A 14,090-nucleotide genomic window follows, 5' to 3' on the forward strand; every position below is an offset into this window, starting at 1 on the left:
ACTATCATCACCCCTTATGATGAGGAGTCGGTGTACCTGAAGGCTTTTTGATCTCAACCTTCAGCCTCTTGGTGTCTCTGCCTTTCAATGAGCTCATGGACTTGTTCAGTCAAAAGGCGTGGGAATCACCTGACACATTGAAGCCAGTCCCTAGGAGGACAAGCAAGTTTTTGTCAGCCCCCAAGGAAAAAGTCTTCTTGACTGAAGGTGTGCTGGTAGATGCTATAGTGGTGGCAGCAGCCACCAAGAAGGAGCTTGCAGAGACATCCTCATCTGTCCATCTGACAAACAAAGAGTCTCAAACGATGGACAGATATGGGAACCATGTTTTTTCTTCAGCTGCTTTTACCTTTAGATCACTGAATTATCTTACCCATTTTACAAGGCTTCAGAGAGATCACTGAAGGAACTAGGAGACACTCTACAAGATAATTCAACTGTGGGGTATCAGAAAAGGTTATCACTCGGTTATCCACCTTAAACTCCATAGTGAATTCCTCCATGAGACTGATATCATACGCAGCAGATGGAGCAAGTAGGGCAGCGGATTCAGGAGTTCTCCCTTAGGAGACACTCCTGGATGCACTTGTGTAACTTTGCAGAACCCTTTAAGTCTACCTTCACTAATGCCTCTTTTGACAGTTCCTCGCTTTTTGGACCAAAAGTTAAGGATACACACATCAGATGTGAGCAGGAAGGGAAAGCCATTTGAGTAAGTTTTTCCATCCCTTCAAGACCCTACCCTTAAGGGCAGAAAGGCGGTAAGATGTGGTTCAAGAAATCCCAGAGATTTTTCCAGTTGCATGAGGTGATTCCTTCCCCAGGGGCAGAGGGGGAGGAAATAATGGTAGATGCTGTCCTAGAGAAAGAGGGGGCCCACAAAACCAGGGCAACCATGATTTCTTTCGTGGACGTCCCTATCAGTGCTCCTGAAAGGAGGCCCGACTATGCTACTCTGGAGCCAATCAGGGGGCATTTATCTTTGTACCCAGAAGCCTGGCACAACATCACAAAAGACAAGTGGGTACAAAACATAATATCCAGAGGATACTCCATATCTTTTTGTACCCCCCTCCTCGAACCAAAATAATCCCGAATGTTCCACCCAGTCTCAGGGATCAAGCAACCATAGAAATCCAAAAGTTGCTAAACAAAAGAGTCATCCAAACCGTCCCTGCAGACCAAATAGGATTTGGAACTTACTCAAGATTCTTTTTAGTACCAAATAGAACAGGGGACTGGAGGCCCATATTGGATCTCAGCAAACTAAATGAATCAGTCAAGAAGTCCAAGTTCCGAATGGTGACACTGCAGTCGATACTTCCCTTTTTAGGGAAAGACAATGAGATGTGCTCGAAAGACCTCCAGGATGTGTACTACCACATAAAAATGGACAGAGCATCGAGGAGTCACTTACACTTCCAGGTGGGAGCCAGTCACTACCTGTTTCATGCTCTGCCCTTTGGTCTCACTACAGCCCCCAGAGTGTTCACCAAATGCATGGCAGTAGTAACGGCTCACTTGAGACATCTTGGATTCCGAGTGTTTTCGTACCAGGATGACTGGCTCCTAACTGCCACCACCAAGCATCTACTTCTACAGGCCAGAGACATGACCTTATAAATTTGTGCTCAGCTAGGCGTTACAATAAACTTGCAAAAATCTGTCTTGTTGCCCTGTCAACATATTACCTTTATAGGCGCAGACATAGACACCATTTTGATGATGGCTCGCCTTCCCACCGACAGAATTGTGAATCTCAAACAACAGATATTGCTTCTTCTTCCCAAACACAAGGTCAATGCAAAGATAGTGCTCACACTGCTGGGGACAATGGCCTCAGCCATAACCCTCATTCCCTTAGCCAGGATGCATATGAGAATTCTGCAGTGGTTGGTTACTATTCTCCCAGTGGTCACTTCAGGAACTCCCTCTATCTCACCTAATTATAATAACAGAAACTTGCAAGAAGAACCTTCATTGGTGGATTCAATCCAACAACTTAACCATTGGGAGACCATTGTTCCACATCAACCTGTTGCTACTGTGACCACAGATGCTTCCCAGATAGGGTGGAGGGGGGGGGGCATTACCCAGGAAAGACAGTCCAAGGCATATAGCAAGAACAAGAGGCCCATTTGCACATCAGTGTTCTAGAGCTGAGAGCAGTAATTCTGGCATTGCAAGCACTCCACAACTCTCTTCCTCTAGGGATGATTGCAATCCAGTCAGACAATATCTCAGTGGTATGGTATATAAACAAACAGCGAGGAACCAGATCATACCCACTTTTTCGAGAGGCTCTGAGGGTTTGGCAGTGGGTAATCGCTTCCCAACACTTTCTAGTAGCAATGCACATCCCGGGAAAGTCCAATGTGATAGCCAACAAGATCAGCAGGATGATATTGATGCTTCATGAGTGGTCTCTAAATCAGAACATAGCAAAAAAGATCTTCTGCAAATGGGGCCAGCCATGCTGCGATCTTTTTGCCACTCCTATGACTGCCAAATGCAGCAACTACTTTGCCCTAATCTCCCATCTGGGGGAGACACCGAGAGACACACTTGTTCACAACTGGCCCTCTGGGCTTCTTTATGCTTTTCCCCCATTTCCCCTCATATCAAAAGTCATTCAGAAAGCAAAATCCTTGGGAAGCAAGATGATTCACATTGCTCCATATTGGCCTCATCAGATTTGGTTCCCCTTTCTCTGGCCTCATCTACTGGATGATCCATGGATTCTGGACCCAGTTCCAGATCTCCTGACACATATGTCAGGAACGCTCCATCCTTCTCTTCACACCCTCATCTTGACAGCTTGGCTGCTCCACTTCCAACTTATGTTAGGCTTCAGGATTTCACTCCAATAGTAAAACACATTTTGATATTTTCTCATAAGGTTTCTACCAGAAAAATATATGCCAGTAAATGGAAAAGATTTTCTATCTGGGTGCAGACCAAACACATAGACCCCTTCACTACCCCAATTTCTTCAAATTTGGATTTCCTTTCTGAACTCTTCCAACAAGGCTCAGCCACTGCTACAATTAAAGTCCAGCTAGCAGCTATCTCTAATTTCCACTTAGGACAGCATACACCCAACTTGATGGCACATAGACTGTGTAAAGCCTTTTTGAAAGGCATGTCCTTATTGAGGCCTCCATTTAAAGAACCTGTCCCTCCTTGGGACTTAAACTTTGTCCTATCACACTTAACCTCACCACCCTTTGAACCTTCTTCCACCATGTGATTTAAAGTTCCTCTCTTGGAAAATTATTTTTCTGGTAGCTATAACCTCAGCTAGAAAAGTTTCAGAGCTACAAGCGCTTTCAGTCAAGCTGCCCTATTTGATTTCCCATAAAGACAGGGTTTCACTTTGAACTAACCCGTCCTTTATCCCTAAGACTTGCTGTCAATCTAATATTAACCAATCTATTGAGCTTCCAGTGTTCTTTCCTAACCATACCAACAAGGCAGAATACAGACTTCATCAACTTGATGTGCACAGACAACTTAGATTCTATCTCCACAGAACTAAAGATTTTAGAAAGTCATATCAGTTGTTCATATCCTTTTCAGAGGCAAGAAAGGTTATCCCAGTCTCTAAAATCGCATTATCTAATTGGTGTTCCTATTGCATAACTTTTATATACTCCTCCAATAACAAGGAACTCCCTTTCAAAGTTAGAGGTCACTCAACATTCACTGCCTTTCAAGCCAGAATTTTAATGGACAGAATTTGTGCAGCCATGACTTGGGCAAGCTCAAATACTTTTATCACTCATTACAAAGTTGATTTGGCCTCCAGGGACAGACCTTCCTTTGATTCCACAGTGCTCAAGAGTGTATTCTTGTGAGATACCCAAGAAAAAGGTGCTACGGACGCTGTCCCAAATGTAAGAATGAAGGGAAGATAGGACAACATAACATAAAGAAGTTATGTACTCACCATAACATTCTATGTTTGTTGTCCATCTTGCCCTTCAGTCTTACGAACCCACCCCCATCCAAATAATCGTAGAGGACCAGGTAGGAAAATGTTTGCTCCTTTCCTTTATGTTGGAGACCTTTCACTATTGTTTCTCCTTTACATAGGGTACAGAATATCTATTTTATATTATAGTCAGCAGCAAACAAGATCTGAGGATTGATAACCCTGCATGATGGGATACCTACCATGCCACGAGCCAACTTAGAGACTTGGCGCTTCTGTAATCAGCCAAGTAGGAGCCGAGGATCGTCTCTGAACCCACATGTAAGAATGAATGGCAAGATGGACAACAAACATAGAACATTATGGTGAGTACATAACTTCTTTTTTTGTTTTTATTTCTGCACAAATTGGGGTGAGATGGAATGCATTATAGAGAACTTTATTAATTGAACTAATAAGATATGAGGAATGATATCCCAACACTGCAGTGCAGAACTTTCATTAGAGCAAACAAGACTTAACCAACATTAGGTGAGCATAATATTACAAGAAATACCCCTGCTGTAATATTTCCATAGCCTTCTTTCCTGTTGTTCATTTTTAAATCTTTTTTTATTGATCCTTCCTGCAACCATGTAATTTCAATCTTACTACCAACTGCTTGTCTTCCCCCATTCTGCTTATATTGTTGCACCCCACATCAACTCATGAAGATTTTTCTCCAATCCAATTGTAATTTATTTTATTAGTGTCTCATCTTCAGTGCTGGCAGTGTGGGGAAAAGGTGACAGTAGGTGACCAAGTGATTACTATTCAACACAGAGTTTGATTTTTTTTCAGCTGTTCTCTGTTCTGGCTGGGCTGCATTTTTAAGCTTGCCTTCCCAGATTCATGACTGGTGTACCAGTTATGCAGTTCTCATTTCAGTAGCCTATGCAGCAGACACTAGTCAATGAGTTCCATCAAAGAATACTCCTGTAATGGAAGAACCCATAGCACCATTTGCAGATTAGGAAATTTGGTCATTGGCTGTTCAGTTCTACCTTTTTTTGTTGTCACCTAATGTACCTCAAGTGTTTTTTGAACCTAAGTAACCGTAAAACTGTACAACAATAAAACCATCTTCCTAGTTGCTGTTATTGTCTTGTTTTCCTGTTCATAGGTTCATAGGTAAGTAGTAGGCGAGCTACCCTTGTGGACCGTTTTAATTCTAGACAATTTCCCTTAGTGAAAATCAAACCCTGTACCTCTTGTCTGTGAGATGAACACCTAAACAATTATGCCAACCCCCCCAACCAGTTTGTAGATAAAAGATACCCAAGATGTTTTCAGAGTACTGGCAAGCTCAGTACTGTGTTTGTAACTTTATTACTTGGTTTGTTGTCTCGTTTTGCCATGATTTTGCCTGTAAGATTTATATTTCTAATAACTTGATGTGGAGGGCTTGGGTGCTAGCTTCTTTGGCTGAAGTCAGATATCTGATTGCTGGATTGTACTTAGGATCACTACTTTGATTTTCCCACTTCTATCCTTACTGGTTCATTTAGCTACTGCTTTTGGTTTGATCTGTAAAGTCTCAATGCCTTGTAATGTGTACTGGCATAATAATATACATGCCATTATCATTAGTGGCTCTTCGAGTTAAAACTTATGTATATTTAGTCAACTCAGAGTAAGCTATATCTTGTCTCAAGAACTTTTTTTTGCCTGAGGTGGTTAGTATTTCACTGATATTCTGTGTCTTTAGATATTGAGTAAATAATATCGAAATCCAGAGAAATATCTATATAAACCACAGTAGTCATTTCTGAAATTGACTCATGGACTTGTATAGAAGCATGCTGTCATAGGCTGCTATTTAGGAATATGAACTCCACATTATACTTGCCAAATGCTACCCAGTAGGAAGGACACACATAGGATCTGTTTACTTTGGATACTGTTTGGGAAATTCTTATCAAATTTTAGCTTAAGGTTAGGTCATGTAGTGATGATGACTGATGAAGAAGATGTCGCTGTCCTTCTCAGTCTTGGCTAATAAAGTTTTAGTTTTTCTAAAAGCATGTCTAGTCTCTTGATCAGCAACCCTATCAGAACATCTCTATGCCATCACTTCTAAAGATATTAAAAATAATAGGTTCCAGTGTGATACACAACTATTGGAATCTAACAGTGCAGCACAAAGAAAAGGCTTGGGTTAAATGCAGATAAAATCAACTGAGGTAACCAAAAATTAGCTAAGAACAAAATTAAAACTAAAGAAACTGCAGCTTTTTGGAATAGCAGAAGATAGCTTCAAGCAATGTCTTTCAGTTTCTCCTGTTAGGGGTTGCCACAGTGGATCACTGGTCCGCAGATTGATTGGCAGTGAAGTTTTTATGGTGTTGAGTTGCCAGCCTGTTGCCCACCCTTCATAGAAGGCGCACTCACTCACATGCACCTACTGCATGTCTTTAAATCTCACTCAACTGTAGGGAGGACATGCAGACTCTACACAGAAGGTGCCATTAATCAAAATTCCTAGCAGTCTCAAAATAGAGACCTAGTTTGATAAGGTCTCTACGGAAAAAGTTCTAACTACTTTGATTAATAAAATATATGTTCTATTCCCAGAAGCAGGGGTTTCTTTATCATTATTCTTATTGTAAAAATCCCATGCAGTTTCCCTCTGAGAATAATGTATTTCTTATGGCAAGACAGTGTGATATTTAGTCTACTTTGGTGGGGCCAGCTCCTAGGCTGAGTAAATCAATTATCATTTTGTCTGAGAATGTCAGATAGATTGCAATTAGCATTTCTATATATTACATTAAAAGCAACCACATTAAAAAACGTAATGATTAGTGGGTTGACGTAAATGCACTTAGAATAATTAACCTCCAGTCAGGCAAAATTTACTCTCCTGGCAAGCAGCATTACAGTAACTAGAAAGCAATATTCAGGGATACTGTACACAAACAGCCAAAAGAACAGTTAAATGTGACTTCAGTCCAAATTAATTTTGTTTGCAAACTTCCTGCATATTGAAATGTGCTGAGCAATATCTATAGGTACAAAACTTACTTTGTCTCTTAGGGCTGCTGTTTATCACATTTCTTATTATCTTTGCTAGATATGCAGAAGCATGCATTTTAAAGCAATTAATGATTAATCAAAGCCACCTTTCTGTTAACTTGCAGTTCAGGTTTTAAAGTCCAAGAACAAGTCTTTCTGCTACTTGCTGTCATGCCTCTGAAGTGAGCTCAATCAAAATGCACAGCACATAGATTTACTTAATGCATGCTATATGATGAAGAAAACAATGCAGCTCACGTTCTCACTAGTAATGAACCAGAAACTATTGTTACAGCATACCAGTGTGGCTGATGCTACCTATGAGATTTAGTATGTTCTATAGCTAATTTATAATATATTGCATTTGCCAGTAACTCAAAGGCATTGAAAAGAGACGCTCTATATTTAGCATATATAGCAGTTAGAGCAACATACAATACCAGAAAATAAACAAGCCATAATGTTCATTATTAGGTTACTGTTGCATTAGCCTAAGCTATATGGCCTATATCTTGCCAAGGATCTGATTTGTGGACAGTATTCAAAGCTTTTGGGCACCTTCCATTCGCTCTGTATGTCTGAGGAAGAACAAAGGGGTCCCTGCATAAAAGCAGACATACTTATGCTAAAATGCAGAACTTTCTTGAGATTGAAGATACCAGTCAGACTCGTTCTTTGACATGTCTTCGGTTTTTCATTGGTTGGCCAGTACAATATTTTGGGCAAATAAGAACATCTTGTGTGACTTTCCTTCCATATTTCTGTGAAAAGTATTGGTTTTATGGCTATATGTCTAGGAGAGAAAGAGAAAGTATCTGTGGATGGCAGATTCTATTATAGATATTTCCACACAGCTTGATTTTTTTTGTTTAGAGGAGGATTGCAACATCCAGTTGTGCACTATATGTTTATCATTTACCCCTAAAATGATCAAGAGTTGGCTTGGCTCCCTGAATCTTCTCTTAGAAAAACAGCATTCTAAGGTCCTTGTCCAACCAATGAATGACTTAGGTGGCAGTACCTCAGAAGACTCCTTCCAGCTGCCAAGAAAAAAAAAAAAAACATAAGACAAGTCCCTCAAATAGCTTCTGCTATATCCTCTCTTCCCCAGCCCTCGGTGGACAATTCCACTGTGGTCATATTGGAACACTTAAACTTTCATTTGCTTCTTCTGACCTCTCTTGTACTGCTCCTCATGAATCCAATAAAGTCTAGCATGTCTGCAAGGCCAGAAATAGACCTGCTTTTGAGAAGGAAGAATCACACTTGACCAGAAGGACCAGGTGTGTCCCACAGATATTTCTCAGAATAAGTGCTGGGCACTCTCGTGAAATCCATACATCAGAGTCTACTCTGTTTCTCTTTACATACTTTTAAAATAAAGACTCAGAAGGTTAAACACATTTCTCCTGCTACTACCCCTTCTTCTGAATAATCTAATGAGGAATGGTTTTCCTTGGCAAAGGGTCTTTTTAAAGCCTTTCATTCACCAAAAACCCTCCTGAGGATGTCAAATCTAAAATTCTTAATGCTCCCCTTCATTAAGGAGGTGTTATTGGATCCTCATTTGGAAAGTAATACAGAGATCAGAGAGAATGGGAGAACTGATCCAATAGTTCAAGCAAATTTTTCAATCCTCTATCCCCAAACAGAACAGAAATTACCTTTCCAGCCCTAGACCATTTTATGGGAAATCATTTAAACAATCCCAACAAAAATAAGGAAAACAACATTCCAAGAAGTGATGCCAGGGCAGCTCTAAGAAAAAAGGAGGTGTACCTCTGGCCCATTCTCAGTCCAAGGAAATGATTGACTACCCCCCCCCCCAACACACACACACACACACACACACACACACACACACACACACACACACACACACACACACACACACACACACACACACACACACACACACACACACACACACACACACACACACATGCACACGTCTATCCCCATCCCTTCGTCACCCTGGAAACTATCTAAATCTTTCCAGGAATTTTTCTTTTTATTTTTTGTAGTGTAACCAGATCACAACAGATTTATAGGTACTAGAAATTATTCAAAATGGATACAGTAGCTGCAGCGATGAGACTCTTTTCTTCAAATCTAGGAATCCCCCCACCCTCAAAATCAAACCCACCTCTTTCCTCTTTATAATTTCTCATATGCTGTCCCAATCTGTACCAGGGGATCAAAAAGGAAATTAATTCTATACATGAATATTTCTAGTACCCCAAAAATAGGAACTTGAAGGTTTTTTCTGGAGTTGCCATTTTTATATCTTCATATCAGGGTACCCAAATTCAAAATGTTCACCCTGCAGTCCCATTTTCCTCTGACTCCACCCCCAAGTTTCTCAGTGACTCTAGACCTGAAAGATGCACATCACCATTGTTCCCATTCAAATACAATTTTAATACTTTTTAAGGGGTTTCTGTTTCTGAGTCACAATTTCAGTCCTCTTCTTTACCCTTTGTTCTATCCACAGCTCCATGGGAATTTATAAAGTGACTAGCACCAGTGATTGTTTTTTGCATGCTACATATTTCCTTTCTTAGATGACTGCCTTATTTCTACCAACTCTGTTCAAAACTATCAATAATACTGCTTTGTAAAAAAAAAATAAAAGTGTTTCAAAGCCTAAGTTTTCACCTCCGTCTGGAGAAATCATCTCTCACTCCTTCCCACAGAGGAACATTCCTGGGATACATGTAATATACTTCTCAAATGATGACTTACCTGCTTCTGGAAAAAATAACCTTTTACCAAGACCATTTTCTTCAGTTTTCTCAGCAGACACTAACTACAGCAAAATAATACCTCAGGATTTAATAATACATGGCCTCCACTATTCTAAAAGTCTCACTAGCCAGTTTACACAAGAACAACTCAATGGTTTCTCAAATATATATGGACCCAACACCAACACCCTTAGTCATTTTGAATCACTGTACTGAACTTTGTTAAAAAAGAACTTCACTAGTGGATAGAGCAATTGCTTCTGAATCCAGGGCTTCCAATCCCCCCTCTTCAGCCCCTTTCCAGTCTGTGACCATGGAAGTTTCAGACTTCACTTGGTGCCTGTATCCAAGGGAATCACGATGCAGGGTCATTTTGACTATCATTTCAAGAAAAAGCACATAAACATCAAAGAAATGATGGTATTGATAAATGCTTTAAAGACACTGAAACATTTGCGGATTCTAGGACCTTTTTTGGTAACCACAGACAACTTCACAGCAATGTGTGGTACTTAAAAGAAACAAACAAACAAGAAAGGAACCAGGTTTTACCCCCCTGCTGACAAGTATGATGATAGCCTGGAAACTTGCAATTCATTACAATCTCTCCCCTACAGGCTGCTTTTATTCCATCAGAGCAGAATAATGTGGCAGACATTCTCAAGGATCCAAGGCAGACCCCTTCAAATGGAGGTTACACACAAGGATTTTCCAGGACATTATTCACCTTTAGGGAACTCCTCAAATAGATCTTTTTGCCTCCAAGAGACACTTTCGTCTTACAGAATGTCCTGGAGGACAGATACCTTTTACTTTCCATAGATGAGAATGTTCCAGTATGCCTCTCACTGTTTCCATTAAAAAAACAAAAAAAGAGTTATTTTAAAGATCTTTTAAATATCTTTTAACTCCATTTAGCTCCCTTTGGACCCAGACAACAGTGGTTCTCCCTTCTCAAGAAAATCGCCAAGGGCAATTACCACAAAGTTCCCCACATGATGGACATACTCACACAGAACGATGAATCCCTGGTTCACTCCAAACTTCAGATTCTACATCTAATTGCCAGATGCTAGAGTTTTGATCCCATTTAGGCACATTATTTTCTAAGGATGTGCAACAGATTTTAAAGGAGGCTAAGAATTCTGCTAGCAGAAAATCATATTTAGATAAGTGGAAAATATTTTCTGGTTGGTGCCATAACAGGAACCAGGCCCTTCTAAGGCTGAAGCTCCACTGATTTTATAATATTTGTGTGAATTACTCAAATCTTTCTTTCCTGTTCATCTGTTATGATTCATTTTTTGGCCATTTCTGCTTGTCTGCTCTTTGAACTCCCCTTATGCCAGGTAAAACAATTTCTGTAAGAGGTCCTTCACATTCGTCCACCTAGAAAACTGGAAGCTCTCCCTTGTGATCTTAATTGTGTACTAGAAAAAAAAATTTCTTTTGAACCATCTTATTAGGCTGATTTAAAGTTCTTAACATGGAAATGGTGTTACTTACTGATCTGACTTCAGCTAGGAGAGTTTCTAAATTGCAACCTCTTATGGTAATTCAGCCTTATTTTACCTTTCAGAAGAACAGGGTAGCCTGACGAACCAACCTTTCCCTCACCAGAATTAATTTTAAATCAGTCTATTTATCTCCCTGTGTTCTTCCCTGAACCAAAATAAATAAATAAATAAAGGAAATAGAATCTTACATTTTCTGGATATCCACAGTTAACTTAGATACTGATGTGACAAGACAAAAGGCTTTCTAATTAGCTTTTCATTTCTTAAAAAAAATTTCCTAAATTTTCATTTTTCTTGTTAGACAAAGCAGACAGTTTCCAAGTGGTTATCACATGCAATCCATTTTTGTTATTCTTACTATGGAAAAAACATTCCTATCAAGGTCAAGGCTCATTCTACCAGAGATTTGACTACTTCTACAACTTTTTGGAAAGAGGTGAACTCTAGAAGTACTCTAGAGACAGCAACTTGGTCAGCTGTAAAAACATTCTCTAAACATTATAAGATTGACTCCTTAACCAGATAAGAGCAAGTATTGCTAGGACTATTCTCCAGTGGCTCCTTGACTCTGACCTTTCCTCCTTCTCCAGTGGCTCCTCGACTCTGTTCGTTCCTCCTTCTCCAGTGGCTCCTCGACTCTGACCTTTCCTCCTTCTCCAGTGACTCCTCGACTCTGACCTTTCCTCCTTCTCCAGTGGCTCCTCAACTCTGACCTTTCCTCCTTCTCCAGTGGCTCCTCAACTCTGACTGTTCCTCCTTCTCCAGTGGCTCCTCAACTCTGACCGTTCCTCCTTCTCCAGTGGCTCCTCGACTCTGACCTTTCCTCCTTCTCCAGTGGCTCCTCGACTCTGACTGTTCCTCCTTCTCCAGTGGCTCCTCGACTCTGACCGTTCCTCCTTCTCCAGTGGCTCCTCGACTATGACTGTTCCTCCTTCCCCTCCTCCCTAGCTATCTAAACTTTGATAATCATCCCACATAGCTTAGGCTACTGCAATAGTGATCTAATGATGATCATTTTACATTTATGTAAATAAACTTATCATAATAGTAGATGTTCAAATATGTGACTTTTGAATATGCTCCCTCCCCTTCTTTTTGTGTTTCCCTTGTGAGCCTCCTGCTGGGCCTTATTCTTTTGCTAATCTTTCTGCCAGAGTGGGGTTCTACCTTTCACTGCTTTTCTCTTTTCTCCTAGGATATAACTAATTTTATTTGGACTCAATTCTCCTTTTCCTGTGAGACAAGAAAGCTATGAATATTGGTGCCCATAAGTCTGCTTTTATTCTGGCATACCCTTGTGCCTCCTTGGACATATGGTGCATATGGAAGGTACCCAAGATTTTTAAATACTGACCTGGTGTCTGATCCTTGGCAAGATGCTTCCCACATAGCTTAGGCTACTGCAGCAGTGATCTATCCAAACATCTACTGGCATGGTAAGTTTACTTACACAAGTGTACTATGCCCAAAAGGGTAGGTGTTATCAGGGAAATAATGGACTGACTGGTGAAGGGCCTCACCACCAGCACTGGGAGGTCCATTATTTCCCTCATAACACCCACTCTGTAGGGCATTATTGCATTTAGATAATGGGATAGCTGCTAAACTGTTTTGTATTTTTTTAGTAGTATATTCATTTTAATGTTTCTGACGTAAAATAGTTCTTCCACCTAATGTTTCAGACTTATTGTTACATATGTATTTGTTGCCAGAGGAAATATTTTACATCCAAAATATAAGTTGTGTATGTATCTAATGCACACACACACACACACACACACACACACACACACACACACACACACACACACACACACACACACACACACAAAATGTGCCCAGCAAGCAATTTCAGATGCTTTCTTGACTGAGTACATCATAATTAAATGAATAATAAAAAAAAAAATCCTACAGTGTAAGCAATTGCAACCTCCCATGCCTCTTAGCTGTCCCTATTTATGCTCTATCCCTTGAAAATGTTTGATTCTCTGATAAATTGCTGAGGATTACTGTAAGTCAATGAGTCCAGTCATTGTAGTGTCACACTTCTTATTGTTCAGAAAATGCTGGTTGTTATTTTTAAAAACTGACCTTGGATTTAGGTCTTCTTTCCAACATATCATTGGGTTTATCTAAAATTCTTGAGCAAATAAGTTGAGAGGTATGTACTCAGTCTATTTATCTCTGTCTACCCCCATCAAAGCAACTCACTCACTCAGTCCATCTCTCTCTCTCTCTCTCTCTTTCTGATTCTGTATCTCTTACACACACACATACACTTTTTTTTCATTTATTTACTTTCTTTATGATTGCTAAACAGCAAAGCCATATTTAGCAAGTTGAAAAATTGGTGTCAGTTTGCTTTTTTTTTTCAGTCCGGGCTTCACAGCAGTTTAATATGTTGCCAGGAAGTGGCAGACTTGTTTTTATCTTAGCTTAACCTAAGTCTTTTGCAACCAGAATGTGGTAATTTATCAACATCATTATTGACATTGGTTGTATCAATAAAGGTTGGTACAAATTTATCAATGATAAACTATATGAAACTGTTACTGAATTTCTAACTTTCTTCAATGTATGTTTACAGATAAAGTTATTCTACTCATGTCCAGCAATCTCACTATCCATTGCCAAGTAATCAACTTGTACATCTCCCTGATGAATGATACACAAAATCTTTTTCCTCTTAATTTCCAAGTCATACATGCCTGGTCTCAGTTACTAATGGCCTCTGTTATAATACAATTAAAGTAACAATAATAATCTTTTACCACACAATATCTGTTACCCTATTGTCTCTGTTACATTTTGAGTAAAATGGAGCAACCTTTTTTTTAC

Source organism: Protopterus annectens, chromosome 1.part1 (genome assembly GCF_019279795.1).
Source record: "Protopterus annectens isolate FY-2018-M chromosome 1.part1, PAN1.0, whole genome shotgun sequence".
Taxonomy (NCBI): domain Eukaryota; kingdom Metazoa; phylum Chordata; order Ceratodontiformes; family Protopteridae; genus Protopterus; species Protopterus annectens.